Here is a 17,763-nt window from a genome sequence, read left to right on the forward strand (position 1 = left end):
TTTCAGTCTTGCAATAATTTATTGAAGTGCAATAATCAATTTTGTAAATTTGGCAAATTACTTTTTTTTCAATGTGAGATGGTACAAATGGTAATGAAATCCAATGAATTTCCTTCATGAATCAAAGTTGCACAAACCCTTTTTGTCCAGAAGAGGGTAGTGTTTATCCATGTTATTTTAGGGTGCATTGTTTTGAGGTACTGTTGTTTTAGTGGACCACAAACCGATAAATTCAACGTCTTCACGTTTAAAAAAAAATATTCCAGATGAGAGAGATTTTTTTGTGAATTGCGACGTGACTTTCTTATGTAATTTATTATGCATTTTAGAACATTAACAACTACAGTATCTTGAACAAAGGTGGCACAGAATTGGATTTTGATTTGTATCGTGTCAAGTTTCATGAATCAAGTAGATTCAAAGGAGACATATAGGACACTTTCACATTTGACAGTGACAGTCTTTTGTCAAAATACCCCAAGATCAGGGATTATTACATGTTTACACACTCAACTTGTGAAATTTTCCTCTTTAAAAGGACCCTGCCACACACTCGTGGGCGTGAGTTTGGATTTCATTACCATGACGACAAGGGGCAGAGTTAGGGGTGGCTGAATGTAGAACGCTGAACCCCCCCACACACAAAACACCATCAATATTCATTCAATTTTCCTTCATGTAGGTTACACTAAACTGCCAAATTGTGTGTGTCAATTACTGTGTGGACCTAGCATACTGTATATGAGACATAAACGGACACATCAAGTCAAGCACAAATTTGCCTCCAAATTTGGAGGCGACCACTTCACCGATCAAGTTGTCCCGCTTATCTAAAGCTGGCACTGTTTGCTAATTAATTGTGCAGCTAACAAGACTCAGAGCACATCTGCATGCTTGCCATTGGCTTTGTTGTACTATTTCATCCCTCTTTAAATTCAGACTGAAAATTAATGCTGCGTATGCAAAGTCACCATTGGCTCTATAGAATCGTTAAGTTGATTTTCTAGTTTCCTAATTTTTCAACTAGTCTTTAAAAGCAGAACTGAGAAATTATTAAGAGAGACAGAAGGCATTAGTGCTCATGGATCACTAAACTGTTACCCTATCTATCCCCTCAGTCTATTTTATGAGATCAAATAATCTCTTCCAACATTCCAAATTCCCGACTCCGGTCTCATCCGCCAATCTAACCCAGACACCCCCTGCACAGCCCAACTCCAAATCCCCTTACAAATTTACCCACTCTCCCCTCCAAAAAATCTTTCATTCAGCCGCACCCCCTGGGTTGGTGGACAGCCAACATCACTGACTGACAGAAAATCCCCCCATAAATAACTCTCTTTATTAATGCCGATATTATTTCATTTCTTAGAAATGTCATGCCAATTCTCTTGTCTCTATGATCTGTTTGGACATTTGCATTCCAATACAATTCCCAATAGAATGCATGCTTTGAGGTTCGGGACTTGTTTTTTTTAAATGATACATGCTCCATATTACTGTGTCAATCTCTAAACTAAGCTCCAGCACTGCAGGGGTTCATTCCTTATTTAGGTCATCATCACATGGATGAGGTCCACTGGCAAGTCCTCTGGATTGGTCCATAGATCTCCAACATCTGTCTTGAGTTGAGTTGCGTTGAGTCCTGTGTGGCCTATTTTATAATGTACTGTATGGTGTACCATGCCACCATGCAAGTACATTATGGAACTACACACATGCAATTAGTGTATAGTTATGCAAGTAATTATGACATAATTTTATTGTGAGTCATGCTCTTGAATGCTGTCAAATGTCAAGAGTGTCAGAAATTATGAACCTGTGTATGTAAACACATTATAAGCCCCAAAACACTCTCCTCGTAAAGGTGTCAAAGATGACTATTTTTTGACAATGGTTTTGAGTGCTGCACTGTTTTTTAGTCTGGATTTGAAAGATACGGTATTTGTCTCCCTGGCTAATTGATAGTTGCTGCCAACTGTGGCCAAAGCAATGTTATGTAAACACTTCACTGTTCACTGCCAAATGCAAAGTCACAGCCAGACTGCTGAACAAACGAACACATTATGCATGCTTTACAACTCACTGTAAAGTTTGGTAACGCGGAGGCAGACCACAAAGCAAGATGCTACTCAGAATTTCAATCTGGGTGGCGTCTTGTTTTTATGACAGAAATGTTGGGTTTGGTGTCCACTTTCCACATTGCCCCTCATGCAGAATCCTGTTTTATGCAATCTTAGACCCATTTCCATGTTACCTTGAATCTCAGTTGGTAATGTGGTGTGCTGATTCAAATCCCGGCGGCTCTGTCTGTCCTCAGTAGAAATGACCTTGGGCAAGGCACCGGGTGAATGAACGAACGAACGAACGAACGAACGAACGAACGAACGAACGAACGAACGAATGAACAAACGGGTGATTGTGAGGATTTGTAAAGCGCTCTGAGCATTGCATTTTATAAAGCTCTATATAACTATTTTTAGCATCTAACATTAACTCTATTGAACTCAACTCTTAATTAAATAGCAATCACATTTTCCAGACTTGTAATTAAGACAACAAACAAGTGTTTGGGGCCTCTGAAGACCCTCTTCTTTCTGTTGATTCTGGGCGGTATTCCTTGACTTCTCCTTGCCCTCAGCTAAACGTTAAATACAGTCAATCACAATGTCCTGTATCAGCCATCTGAAACAGTGTAGCCCACTGATGTCAGTAATCTCATATCTGTCTAATAGAAATTTCGTTGGAAGGGTGAGTGAAGCCCGGCTGTCTGATATCGTCAATCAGGGCTTGAATCTGATTTGTCACCAAGGGCAATAAAAGATTTTTCAAAGAACTTGGTGGACTAACAATCTGTGAAAGCCTTGACTGCATTCTTTTAAAACACTTACCGGTACTTGTATTTGTCTTTATTATGACAGGAATAGCAGAATGCCCAGCATCCATGCTTGCAATACATTCCTGGTAAACAGTGAGGGAGAGGCAGAAGGAAATCACACTGAAGTGAAAGGCAAAATGGAGACGTTACCAGTAAGGGGAAACGTTGGGGATGGAAAGAAACAAAGGGGTATATTCACGAAGAATGCGCTGCGTCCCATAATAGCACGAAATATTGCACCACAACTGCACCCGCAGTCTGCGCCCAGTTACCCACCTATTCACTAAGGATATTGCTCTAATCATATACCGGCGCAAACACGCCCACAAAACTGACAGCTTGGAGCAAATTTGCACCTGATTTACCACACATGGCAACGGATGTGCGCCAACAACATGGTTGTTATAGTAAGATGACATTATCAGAAAGCGAGGTTGGACCGAGAGGAAGCGTTTAGTGTGCCATTAAGCTGTACAGAGCAGAGAGGACGACAACGACGTCATTCATTCATAAAGTACAAATTATTGGTGCGATCGTTTTGTAAAAATATATTTTCAGAGGTTGGCGTGGACGTACAGTATGCATCTGGTACGTAAAAATGATCGTAAAATGCCTCCCCGCCATTGCCGATCAGCCCGGGTTATATTATGTGTCCTAAACCAACACTGAGAAATGTCCACTACCCTCTCTCTCTCTCTCTCTCTCTCTCTGTCTCTCCCTCTCTCTCTCTCTGTCTCTCTCTCTCATGCATGCTGTGCCGCAAATGGCATGCACTGCTGTCATGAGCCCGGGATCGAGGTTGCGGCAGGTTTATACATGCTTTCCATTTGCATTGGGGTGGGCATATTTTGCGTCAAATGTATGCAAATTACCTAATTTACATGCGCGCAAATAACACCGGCTCACCGTGGCACAATCTGGTTGTCAGCGCACTTAGTGACGGATTTCCCCATCTGCGCGTGTTTAGTGAATTAGGCGCTCCCGGATCGCTCCATTTTTACTGGTTAGCGGCGTGCAAAGGCGACGCAAACCTTTAGTGAATATGCCCCAAAAGTGCCTTTTATGTCACTGGAGGGGAATTCCCTTCTGCTGCTGTAGAATCTTGACGAATCAGTGTTCCGCATTTGGAAGGGCATAATTTGGGAAAACAGTACCTGAGGAACGAGAGCAACCGGGCAAATGGTTGGGAAAAAACGTAAATGTATGCAGATCCAGTTTGCAATAATGCTGAGGGCAAATGATGCAAAATTGTTACACGCAACCGATTCAAGCTGCTATATCATAAGCCCTTGAAGCAATCCTCCATGACATGGTATTGTGACCGTAGACACCTTCAATCAAACTTCAAGGCCTCATCACAAGAGGCCTTGTACCCCAGCTGTACATAAAGACACCCACTTTCAAAAAGAGCTGGCCCTCCTTGGCTTTTTGAGTCAAAAACATGCTTTTTGTTCCATAAGTACTAGGGGTGTCACGATTCGCCAACTCCACGATTCGATTTAAATTTCGATTTTGGGGTCACGATTCGATTTTTTTTTCGATTTTTTTTTTTTTTTTTTCTCCGCTCCCCCACTTTATAACACAGAGGCATATGCTTCTGTAGGCTAAGGCTAGTCTATGATCATTGGTTCTATTCATTGTACAGTAAATCTTATTTCAAAAGATCGGCTACATATAGGTGATGCAATTTCCATATTATTTTTGTGTAAATTTATGTAATATATGATAATTGACATTAGGCAGGAATGATCAAATTCAAAGAATTTATTTACAATATAAAGTTAACCGTCTTGTTCTTACTGAAGTGTAAAATAAAAAATAAAAAAACAAAAACAAAAAGTCACAGTGGGTGCCTGCCATCTATTGACTGTTTTTGGTTACAACAGTGTGCTGTGCGTTCCTCTTAAAATAATGTGCAACAACAACAAAAAATATATTGTATCCAAAGTCATGGAACAAATACAGCCTGAACAAACTATATCCCAACATTTACAGTTGCTGGGCATACTGTAGCGTGGTTCAAGTACACTAATTAAATGTTTGAATCCAGCGTTTTCCAAGGCTGCAGGTCTGCTGCTATAAATAGACCTATGGCGTTAGTTATAGCTTTCGCGCGAGCTGAAGTGTGTGGAAGTTTCACTGTAAATGAGGATGAAATAGTTGGTTGGACCGTTGTTTTCCCACTTCTAGTTGAATTTGATAAATCTAAATCTTTGTGATGCCTGCGTAAATGTCCCGTCATGTTTGTCGTGTTTCCTGTGGCCGAGTACAGTACGCGCACATAGCATATCTTGCAAACTGTGGTCTTTTTATCGACAACGTGAACGTTGTCGACATAACTCACCGGGAACGCAAAATGTTTCCAAACTGGTGACGAGAGAAGCGGGAGCGGCTTGAAGCACCATTGCTGTGTCTGTCCGCGCTTGCCATCATGACTGCAGGAGAAGTCAGCTAACCCCGGGTTTTCACTGACTGCGGTTGCGGTGCGGTGCGTCTTGACTGCGTGCTCCGGACGGGTCAATTTTTTTGTCAATCCACACCGGCTCCGCACAGCTGCGGTCCGGCAGCTCCGTCGCCGCCCACTTCCCAACGTATCTCGCGGGACCGTGCGCGCGCGATCATGTGGCATTTCACAACGACAAACATACAGAAAGTCTGTGCTTCTTCTGCTATGAGATTCCATGCAGCATCTTTTTTTTGGTTGTCCTTGTAAAGTATATTAATAACGAGAGTCGGGTCAGTGCGTGCTCAAGGCGAGCGCCACTCTTTATTTCTGTCTTCCGCGTCCGGCTGCCGCTCAGTACGGCAAGCGAGACGGGCACAACAAGCAATCGCGAACATCAAACTCACAATACATTACAGTCTTTATAAAAAGGAAGTGCCGTGTCATATATTATTTTGTGGTTTTCCACCTCCAATTTATTAAACCTCTCCGCGTCCATGTTCGCTGGTGTCTAAACCGTGAATGAGCACATGGCCCGGCGACGCCCACGTCACGTTCTGCTGATAAGCTTGCGAAATAGGAGCTGGCGAGTGTTTTTTTCTGAAAGGTAACCGGAAATTTATTTTGAAACTGCCTCTGTCTTCCTGTCCCGCTCGATGTGTTTTGTGCTAGCTTGCCATTTGCCGGAGGCCTACCGCTGCGGCGTCCGGCAAAAATAGAAAATAGGTCTATCCTTGCGGAAGGCTTGCGGCACGCCGGCGGGGGGGGGGGGGGGGGGGGGGGGCAATCGAATCGAGTGTCCTCTCTTCTATTTCGATGCTCGAAATCGTGACGTAATTTCGATCGATTTCGATAAAAAATCGAAATCGTGACACCCTTAATAAGTACAAGTATTAGCGTCATCAGTCTGAAGCTGAGCCAGTCTTACTCTCTGGGCAGCTTTAAAGGAATCCTACCGGCTTTTAAAAAGTGAAAGTTGATTATCACTGAACAACATCAAATGCTCCAGGCAAAGCAAAAACTCCACTGCCAGCAAGTTCACAACTAATCAAATTGGCACAGACATCACCGTTGTGGGTGTTGCACTTACAATGTATGGGAAACACGGCAGAAAGATTATGTGCTGCAAACATTTTCAACAACAGGATGAATCGGTTAGAAACGGCCACTCAGAGGGAGGGAGTGCTCTGCCGTCAACAGTAAGAACTGTTGCAGAACTGAGCAGACATACTTGACATATTTGTGAAGGATCTGAATAAATGTAAAAAAAAATCTGTTATTGGTAATTAATTACACTTAACAACATTTTAATTGAATCACCCTGTCAAATTGATCAAATATTTTTACTGAAACATGCAAGAATACGGTAGATGAATGTCATGATGGAATTGGAATGACTTGAAAATTGAGATACCAAAAACAGAAGATGAGCAGAATGATAGCAGATGTTTTATGAACACTATACGACTAATAATATTGTGTCCATTTGCCCAGCGAATGTGTTGCCTCCTGTTGAGAGAATGTGACGTGAGAGATTACAATGTCACCTCCGTAATCCTAGATAATCCTATAGAAAGATTCACCCCTAAAAAAGATCACCAAAGGCTTTGTTACTCACGCAGTTAAAATATATTACTTCTGTTATCAGCCGCAGTTAAGGCAAATTTTAGCAAAAGGTTGATAGATAAATGAATATTTAGAATGTAATAGTTTTCAATGTTTTGCCCAGACACATTCACACTCAGAATATCTTGTGTTCTGTTGATGTTTTGTATTTAATTGGATTACTCTGTGGATCAAAAATTTGAATGAGTGGAGTGTTACTTCGCATTGTCAAATGTCACGTCACAACGCATGGAACCCCGCCACCAAGGTTTGAGGGCCCCCCACTGAAGATGAAGCCTGCCACACCTAATGCATACACTGCAAAAAGGATAGTAGAAAGAAAATTTAAGAAAATAAATACAGGAAAATAAGAAAATTATTACTTCAAATAAGCAAAATTTTCTGTCAACAGTACAAGAAAATTTTGCTTAAAAGGATACTTGACTCATTTAGCCATTTTCAGCAGTAAAAAGTTAATATTTTGCCTATTATTAATATGGTAACGTCATTATTTTTCATGTACAATTAATACCTTTAAAAATTTATTTTTCTACTTGCTGTCGACTGATGATTACATCACCTGTGCTGAGGAAGTAGATAATGACCTATCATGGCTCAGTTTGCTGACCAACCCCAGAAAACAGGTGAACCATGATTGGTCGTTAACTACTTCCTCAGCACAGGTGATGTCATCATCTGTCGACAGCAAAAGGAAAAAATAATTTTTAAAGGTATTAATTGTACATTAAAAATAATGAATTTATCAAATTAATTCTGGACAAAATATTAACTTTTCACTGCTGAAAATGGTTTAATGAGTCAAGTATCTTAAAATTACCTGTAGGATTTTGTAAAATAAGAAAATAATACTGGGCCCATAACCACAGTCTTGAAAATAGTATTTTTAGACTAAAATCAAGTAATATTAAATTTTTTCAAACTGTAATAAATAGAACTATTTTCTTAAGATACATGTGTATTCATTTTCTCATTGTCTTTGATATGTCCCTGCTAGGGATTGAACCCACAACCTCCAAGTGTGAGGACTCGACCACTAGACCACTGAATGGGTAATATATTTACAGTACTGGCAAGAGGAAAAATGAGTTTAGTAAATATAAAAAAACCCCCTGATATTTACAAGAAAAAAATGCTTACAATAAAGAGCTATATTACACTTTTGTCTGATAGTTTACAAACTTGTATTTTTACCATTTCTGTACCGACTGGACAAACCTGCCCACACTGTAACACCACCACCATCAAAAGCTTGCCTGGTGACGAAAGTGGCTGGTGCATAGCGCATAGTGCTCGTTGGCGACCATCATTTCTGCTCACCATGAATTGACTTTCAACAGAGAACAGCACTAAGGCACACTGGGTACAGTGTACCTCGTACAGCGTAAATGCTCCCTGGCCCATGCAAGACAATGATGCTTGTGCCTGGTGGTGTGGTCAGGTATGCTTGCAGGTTGTCTGCTTCTTTCTGTGACTCTACCAGTCTCTCTGTATCTCTGTTGCAACCTGCTGATGACACTCTAAACTCAGTGGCCACTTTCGTCTGAGAACGTCCTGTTTGAAGCACCACAATCTCAAGATACTGTTGATCCATTGTTAGGTGTCGTCTTGGTCTCATGATGTCAAAATGTGAATAGCATGATGAGGATGACTGTTTAAACACCAGCTCTAATTGAACCAGGACATTTATTGGTCGATATAAGGCTCAAACATCTGATAGCTCACATGTAAATTATATATATATATATATATATATATATATATATATATATATATATATATATATATATATATATATATATATATATATATATATATATGTATATGTATGTATGTATGTATTAAGCTATTATTATTATTATTTAACATCTATCGTTTTATTATTTTATATTATTTATTATTTTTATAAGCCTGGTTCCCCTCCTCCCAGTTCAAAAACCCCATCTGCGCCCCTGGATGCTATACATTTGGGGAAGTTCTCGTTTGTACGATGGTAAATGAAGGCAACAGCATCCACTGGTGAGTTTGCAGATTGTGCCGAATGACTTTTCTCTTCTCTGCTTCTGATTGGTTAAACGGGCTATTGTGGGCGGAACTGACTTCTGAGTCCTCCAAGTGTTTTTTTTTCTTTTTCTTTTTTGTAAGCAGAGAAAGGTGGAGAGATATTTTAACCCCCCTCTGACTGACAGCCACACACACACGCTACGAGAAAACAAGACACACCTGCACCGTGAGTGATTTTATCTTCATTTTATATCGTCCTGTTACTGTATGTCATCGCGTGCAAAACCTCGTTTTAATGCAGAGCTTCTGAGTCTGCACCATCCTCTGAAATGAGTGATGAAATGCGGGTGTTATAGACGGCAACACAGTATGCAGGTCTGGTGCTTTACCAGTATGGACGTGGCCTATTTATAGCTCACTGGATGGCGGAGTAGCTATATGTAATTGTAGTATACGATGTTTCCCCATCCACAATGGAAGAGCATGGTGGGCGTGTAGTGGGGGTATTGTCTGTCTCCTGCAGGGATCCGTGAATTCGTTCCTCTTTGTTACAGTGATGCCGCAATCGCGATGATCCACGCACATTCTGAAATTGACGAGGCCGCGAGGCTTCTGATTTTCTGATGTACGTGGATACCAGCTATCAGAAAACAATATAAAATGGCACACGTGATGTGCATGTGTTGACTATTAAATTTCGAAATGAGAGATCTTTAACTGCATTTTTATCTACTTTCCTATGACGTGTCTTTCTAATAAAGGCAGGCTCAAAGATCTGCTCATATAAAACATTTTTTTTTTTTTTAAACCTATGCAGCCTATCCGGTAAAAATTGGACTATGTTCCATAGGACGAGAGCTTGTTATTATACAAGGATGCCCCTCAATACACACAAAGGCATGTACTCACATGCTGTATCCTCTATGTGAGGATTATAGGCCTACACATTATTCTGTCTGTGCCCACGTCTGTCTAGCCATCTCTCTTTCTAGACTGACATTATAGTTGATATCAGAATTGGGCCAGTTCTCCAGTTGACAGGGTAGTGATCTGATTGCAGACATTGCCGTCGATGACATAGTCTTGTCTAATGACTGGAAGTGTATCTTGTGGCGTGAGCATCATTTACAGGATTGATGCTGGAGAAATTTACAAAAGTAATGTCACATTTCCTTCTTAATTTTCTCAAATGCATGATCAATTTTCACGTGGGGAAGTAGAAATAAACGACTGAAATAAACAACGTGGCTGCACAAGTGTGAACACCCTCATAACTAGTGATGTGGCCGTGTTCAGAAATAGCCAGCCACATTCAAACTCATGCTAAACAGTCAGGCCACACCTGCCACAATTTAAAGAGATGTTTTGAACGGTGCCCTGGCACTTACCCTAAAAACACAATGTAAATGGCACAGCTGAATATAACGATTATCAGAAAAGCAGTAAGGAAAGTAGAATAGCTAAAAAAAATTCTCCCCCGCAAATGTATTTGTTATGGAGGAATTTAGAGACATTTGAAATGCTTATTCTTCTTTTTTCTTTAATATAGAAAATTCAAAGCCATTAAGTATACCATGGAATGCAGTTAAGTGAGGAATAAAGTGGCACAATAGTGACGTCGCCAAGAACTGATGTCCCATCAAAATTGAATAAAATTGATGAGAAGAAAACTGGTTAGGAATGTTGCTAAAAGGCAAACAGCAATATTTAAGGAGCTGCAGAAATTTATGGCAAGTACTGACTGTTAAGCATATGTGACAACAATCACCGATCTTCTACATACGTCTCTGATAGGGTGACAAGACAGAAGAGGCCTTATCCAACAAAGAATAGCCTGGCCCAAGGCTGGATACATTTTGCAAAAACAAACAAACATGAAATTTCCCAATCACATGTAGAAAAGGTGTCTAGCGTTATCAAGGTTGAACCTCAGTCATTACAGAAGGTATGTTTAGCACAAACACAATTCCACTAAATTGCCAAATGGCACAGTACTTATAATGGTGTTGGTTTTTCTTCAAGTGAAACTGGGGCTTTTGTCAGGCTAGCGGGAATTATTAACAGTTTGAAATAGCAATCAGTGATACAAAACATTCAGTCTTCTGATAGAGGGCAAAAAAAAACAAAAAAGTCAGGAAAAGCCGACAAGATCAACTGGACTTTATTTGGGATTAATCAGAGGCACTTTAAATTGTAGCAGGTGTGTGCTAACTCCCAATTAGCATGGATCCCCATGATCCCTAGTTTGAACAGTGTGTGCACAAATATCAGTTTGTTTTTTTAGTTCCCTTTCTTAGAAAGATTTCATTTTTTGCCAACCCCCTCCCACTGACTCAAAGCGGCAAAAGTGACTGTGGCTACTGCAGCTGCAGGTAGTGGAGCCGGGACTGCAAGGTGTTTTCGAAGTGTAGATAATTATCAACGTGTCCTGCGATTCACGAGTTCTCGGAGCTAGCTGCGTACTTCCGCGATGGATGAATTGAGAGATCCACTGCTAAGAGTTATTGCAGTTTGTTGTTTCACTCGCTGGGCCACCTGATTCAGACAGTTGGGTTTGCTCGGTGTGCTGTTTTCGAGAAGCAGTCATGTAGTTCATTTTTCATTCACTTTATTTACAGTGCAACACAGTGAAAACAAGCCATCCATAATGTGCTTCGATCATCTTTCTTCTTACTACTTTCTTCTCGGATTCTGTTCACACCACCGTTTGGTAAACCAGGGGGTAAAATTTCAGGATTAAATGCCGCCATATTACATGTACAACGGAAACAAAGTGTTGGCAAAAACACATGCAATATTTGAATTAGTCATTTGCCATTCATAATAGCATCATTATCTATTCAATTCATCTATATTTTATGTTAAACATGCGGTTTGTTTGTTAATATAAAATCATTACAGAACTTGATGTACTGTAATACATTGTAAGTAGCTTTTGCAATTTCTAAGTTCAAGTTTTTTTTTTTTTTTTTTTTTGCGTTATATGATTCTGGAAGGACATTTTAAGTAAGGAAAATACAATTTCAAAATGTTTCCAGCATGGGGAGATCCATTTGTCCAACTTTGTCCATTTGTCCAGATCCAACTGTCATTTGACAGCTAATGTTGAGTTAACAGTTCTGAGAGATACGATCTTTGATGAAAGTGGAAAAATACAGAATTACAGTCAGCAATTGTGAGGAGCAAGCAGTTCAGAAAATGGATGGATGGATGGATGGATGTACAGTAAGTGTGATTCAGTTTTAATTTATTTTTTTCAGAAAGGCTACAAGACATGCTATTAATATGACTTAGTTAGATAATCAGAGATATTGAAATATATGTCTTCTGACATGATGATATATCATTTGTTCTGCGGGGATTGGTGAGATTACATTCAATCCCTCTCAGATTACCAGTCAAGCGGGCAGGCAGTTAGGTTTGGGGTTATAGAGTACAGCTGGTACAGCCCTCGTTTTTTGCCCATCATCCATAGAGTCTGAGTCATGTATTTGGTAAGCGAATAAAAAGGCAGTAGTAGGTCTATCTCTGAGTCTTTCAAGACAAAAGCAGCTTTGTCTGTTTTAGTAGGTTGCTTTATACGGGAAATGTGCCCTCTTATTCAGTACAGCCGTGTATCAGGCAGGGACAGGCAATACAACTGGCATGAGATCAAACAGCCGTATTGTCCTCAAAAGACAATTTGTAATCCCTATTCGCAGTTGGTAAAACACAAGATTGTACAACCTCATCGTCGGAACGTGCAGTTATTATCGCTTAGTGCGTCCTCCCTGACAGTGATAGTATGAGAAACCTGATGATTCTCATTCACATTTTTCCTTAGAATTAGTCGGCACCTTCCTCCAGGAGAGAGGACTGTGAAGATCACAATTAAACACAATTATGTGTCATTCCTCATCATTTATTATATATACATACATATATATATATATATATATATATATATATATATATATATATATATATATATATATGTATATATATATATATATGTATATATATATATATATATATATATATATATATATATATATATATATATATATATATATATATATATATATATATATATATACATTAGGGGTGTTAAAAAAATCGATTCGGCACTATATCGCGATACTAAAGCATGCAATTCTCGAATCGATTCAATAGGCAGCCGAATCGATTTTTTAACATCCATTTTTGATGAAAAAATATTCAACAAAACGTCTAACTTTCACACCTTAAGCATGGAAGAATGTTATATTAATGGAACATTAAGCCTTAACATTTTAATTCAATGCTGTTCTAATATGAAAAAAGGTTACAAACTGTTTGTTAAATACAGTGGCTCACAGTTATAAAACTGAAGTTTGAGATCAATAAATAATAAATTTTCATACAAATCTTACAGTGTACATGTATAAGTTTACTGAATGGTATTTTCTAAATTTGAGTAAAAAAAAAAATCGCAACAATCGACTTGTAAATTCCTATCGGGATTAATTGGCATTGAATCGAATCGTGACCTATGAATCGTGATACGGATCGTATCGTCAGGTACTAGGAAATTCACACCCCTAATATATATATATATATATATATATATATATATATATATATATATATATATATATATATATATGAACTAGTGCTGTCAAAGTTAACGCGTTAACTAATTAATTAATCACAAAAAAATTATCGCATTAATCATGTATTAACGCAGATTAATCACACTATTAATTTTGACCGCAGATGATCCTTTAGCTTGACACAGGATGGCTACGTTAAAGGTAGCACAGGTTGTGTTTGAATAATAAACGTAACATGTTTTAAAGGGAAGCATTTCATAAATGTTTGTGTGTGACATTCAAAATATTTGCCCATGTCAAACTATTGGGGTCATATTTTTTTGCACTTTAAATTATGCAAGTAATTAACTGATTAGAGAAAAGGGGAGGATGAGACGTCCATTTAACATTAAATGCTGAAAAAATTAACACATAAGAGGTGCATTTTAAATTTGGCGGTCAAAAAATGTTGATAAAAAGCCCTTTTAATTAAGCGATTAATCGTGATTAATCAAAATTTTAAGATGTGATTAATCTGATTAAAAAATGTAATCGTTTGACAGCTCTAATATAAACACACAGCTACAGCACTATAAATAACCAAGGCAGCAGAATAAAACATTGTCACAAATTTATATTAAATAAAATGAAAATAGTTTGAAAGGTGCAATAGTCAACTGTACATGTGCTATTTAATTTAAGTATAAAACTCATTTTGCTGCAATAAATAGTTTGACTCTACTGTAATGTGCATACATTTATCTTATTTTCTGATCAGTGATTGTAAGGGGCTGAACTTGCTGTTATTCAATGTGTTTACAAGTTTAATTCAATAATTTTGATTTTGAATAGTGAATGAATACATCCAGTATGAGTAATGTATACATACAGTATCAACTTTTGCTACATTGAGCTGTGTTTATCTTTCGATTCTAGTGAGTCAACAATGCAATCACATCAAAAGTCTAAAGTTGTCGTACAGTCAGAATTAAACAATTTTAGTCAAGTCTACTTCAGCATTGGTGGAAATGACTGTCGTGCCTTAATGAACTATATCACAATGAACTGATAGCCCATTACAGCTCACAGCGGTATGAGATAGGTGGAGGGGAGTCTCGATTGTCCCACCATATTCAAAATTCAAAGTATCCATACTCGATAGGGTGCAACCTTCTTCAAGGTTGCTTAATCAATTCCATTTTGCCATGAGAGACCGAGGTTAACCAGCAAGGTTTACAGACACAATCCTTGCCCCCCAAAGCCTTGAGACAGGGTATGTACCTGGCACCAGAATAATTGGCTGTCTAAGATATTCTTTATAGCTGGTTTCGGGGACAGGCAATGTGAAGGACTGCTGTCTGGACAATAAATCACCAAGCTACAAAAATAAAGGGTGTTGATTAGTTTGTGAATATATAATACACACTAAAACATGCTGGATTGTTTTCCTAATATTTTTCCTAGCGCTGAATTTTTAGCAGAATGGGTTACCATGCTTTTACTCAAGGTTGCGTTCAGTATTTTCACCCATAATGGGTTGAAGATTGGACTGGGGAAGTTTATATCAGGAAGGGCATCTGCTGTAATACTATGCCAAATATAGTGAATGACTTGCTGCGGTGACACCTGACAAGAGAAAATTGCTTCTTCTTTTTAGAAAATGTTGCTAATAAAATTTGTATTATTTTTAACCACAGGTGTACTGGTAACCTGGTAACCATTTCTGGCTAGCTTGGAAAAGCACTGTACAAGTGAAATCCCATTTACCATTTAATAGGATCAAAGCAACTTTTAAAAATGAAAGGTAATGCATGTTTTTATCAGACGACAAAAGTTAAATGTACACTGCACTGAGTCACAAGCAATTGAACTACGAACTATATGAATTCTCTTGAAATTGATGTAAAATATAACAGCATTGCTTTCATAACATTTGAACACAAGTTCAAAATATTAAAAAAATGAAAAATTGAAGAGCAATTTTGCCATTCAATGACTTATTTTTGAGGAGCATTTTTTTGCAGGGTAATCTCAGGGAGAAGAGTTTTATTAAACAGTACAAATATACACATATAACAATATAGGTATTGGCAGGTTGAACGTTGGGCCGCAGCTGTTAAATATTTCAATTACTTATTTAAATATCCTATTGAAAATTAGAGAATAATCATGCATTCGGGTTAACGATATTTTTACTTGATACATTTCACAATTAGTATGAATCACCAATTGGTTTCCTTTTTCAAATACTGTATATATAATCTCAAATGTCTTTATTTCTTAAATCCACTTTGTGCATATCAGCAAACAGACGTCCTGGTTTGACCTGGAGAGTCCTGTTTTTTTTAGCCTTGGGTCCCACGTCCTGGCGGATTCCACCAACCTCATTGTTTTGACCTGATATTACGCAGGTCTCATCATGGCGTCGTATTTTTTGCAATGTGTATAGCAATCATACAGTTGTCATAGTGATTCATGTCATAAACCCATTAAAAGGCAATTTAGCTGTTAAATTCCTTCTTATTTACTTCCAAATTCATGATTGCTTTGTCATTCGCATCCACATCTAATCGGTAGCAGGCAAAAGGCATTGATGGAAACTAAAACTAGTTCCTGCTTTCACATCTAAGAATTATGGGAAATGTTGTCCTAGTAGTCCTAGTCCTGTTTTGCCCACTGACCGGAATATATGACTGGATAGCCGATAGCCCATACACGCCTGTGCAACCCGTTAACCCGTTGAAGTCACATGACAGCCATCTTACTCCTCCCATCTCGCAAGAGACTACTGTATAAACTATATGGTATATGTACAGATGAGACATATACAGCTCGTAGGCAGTTAGTATAAGGCGGTGGGTTTGTGGCGGGGTGGTCACTATTTTTTAACAAGTTAAAAAAAAAAAAAAAGTGGACGGTATGTATGTATTCTGCTTTGAATACACCCTTTTTCTTTTATTTCTTAGTTCCTTAGATCCCAATATTAGATTTGGCAGAGGCATCTTTTGTTGAATTACAATTACAATTCTTTAATTAAAAAAAACATACAAATTTCCTCCTCTAAACATCAAGCTTATAATTTATACATAATTTAAGGCAAGTTGTAAAATGTCCTCTTGAAGTCCTCTTGTTTACGTTAAACAAATTTAAAACACCATAAATCAGGATAAGTACCATCTCAAATGTTCTCCAGTTTCGATACTGTAAATGTATAGGATCGTATGCCGAGAAACGTTTCTTTTGAGGAGCAATATGGCAGCCTCGCGACTTCAAGAGTCTTGGCCTATTGGCTATCCAGTCATATATTCAGATCAGTGGTGTAGATGACTACACAAGCTTAGCTTTCTCGTGGTATAGTTCCATTGTTACAATGCTTGACTGATGTGAGGTGAATGGCACAGTCGGTTCAGCACAGAGCAAAAAAGCTTGGATAATGGTGAGATTGTCAACCAACGTTCGGAAATATCAGAAATGCCCAGATGTTCGGACTTGTCAGTACAGTAGTTGGTTTGTAATGGTGACAGTTTGACCAAGCTAGGCTAAATTCCTATGTTTAAAAATCCAAGCAAAACCAAAAGTTGACCAGAATCCTGGAAGAAATTTTGTTAGCCCATTCACTCGTTCACTGCCATTCACGACTCAAGGATGACAAATTTTTGTAACTGGAAGCTACAAAAATTTGTCATCCTGACAGCTAAGGAGTTTGACATACCCACTGTACAACTACAAACACTTGAGCTGGGTATTGCCAACAACCTCACGATACGATACGTATCACGATACAGGGGTCACGATATGATATGTATCGTGATAACGTATCCCAATATTTTTACATTAATTTACATGCATTTTATTATAAGAGTCATATGTCAGTTAGGCTACAGTGCAAACTAAACACCCAAGGCACTCCTGTCCCTTTCGCCTGCTTCCTGTGACATGCGGACTGATTGGCGGCAATTAACTTCAAAGATATGCTTGTTAAGTACAATGCAAGCTGCAAAACCCGTCTCTTTTGCTCCCCCGCACCTGCTGCCTAGTGTGAGCAGAGGCTGCTGTTCCTTCCTATTTAAATTAATGAGCATTATTGATTTGATGCCTGCGTATCGATACGTGTATTGTAATGACCTCCGCAACGATGTATTGCCGTGTCGATTTTTTAGAACACCCCTAACAAACATATTGTAATTGTAAAATCCATATTACACATATTGCTGACATAACTTTGAAAAAAACCCCGAATCAATCGTCATCAGGCAGATTGAATG

General features: G+C 38.5%; 1 protein-coding gene across 1 annotated transcript in view; it reads left to right on the forward strand.

The window, feature by feature from the left end:
- Positions 1 to 8,995: 8,995 nt before the first annotated feature.
- Positions 8,996 to 17,763, forward strand: part of LOC144030407 (uncharacterized) — a 107,274-nt gene continuing 98,506 nt past the window's right edge. Inside the window, exon 1 of the mRNA XM_077536717.1 lies at positions 8,996 to 9,174. The gene's annotated coding sequence lies outside the window, so the exon portion shown is untranslated. The remainder of the gene's footprint in view (positions 9,175 to 17,763) is intronic.

This window comes from Festucalex cinctus, chromosome 1 (genome assembly GCF_051991245.1).
Source record: "Festucalex cinctus isolate MCC-2025b chromosome 1, RoL_Fcin_1.0, whole genome shotgun sequence".
Classification (NCBI taxonomy): domain Eukaryota; kingdom Metazoa; phylum Chordata; class Actinopteri; order Syngnathiformes; family Syngnathidae; genus Festucalex; species Festucalex cinctus.